The sequence below is a fragment of the Penaeus monodon genome, chromosome 22 (genome assembly GCF_015228065.2).
Source record: "Penaeus monodon isolate SGIC_2016 chromosome 22, NSTDA_Pmon_1, whole genome shotgun sequence".
NCBI classification, from domain to species: Eukaryota; Metazoa; Arthropoda; class Malacostraca; order Decapoda; family Penaeidae; genus Penaeus; species Penaeus monodon.
In genome coordinates, this window is record NC_051407.1 from 6,620,401 (window position 1) to 6,620,834 (window position 434).

The following is a 434-nucleotide window of genomic DNA, read 5'->3' on the forward strand; positions in this document are numbered from 1 at the left end:
CTATAATTGACATATATGAAAATAAAATAAATTTTGAATATTATTATTTCATATGGACAACGTTATAAGTAATTCCTATTCGAGAAGAAGAGGGAGAGAAAAAAAGAACTTAATCACTTATATTGACATCTAATACTATTATTACAAGACAAAACAGACACCATGAATTACCGACTGCTTGTAGAAATTCGAAACCAGGCTCATCAGTTAGAGAACAACTTGCGAAATGTAAATAATCTCATTTTAAAAAATTACTGACACTTTCTGATACAACAACAATCTACTGTTTGATAGCAGGAACAGCAGAAACACTGTTGCCAACTCTAACGGAAATCGAAAGTGCAGTTTGAAAGGGAAAGGTACAGTATATCCGGCAATTCCTTTGGTGGCAAAAGTACAAGTTATAGTTAGGAGATAAAGCACACACATAAGCT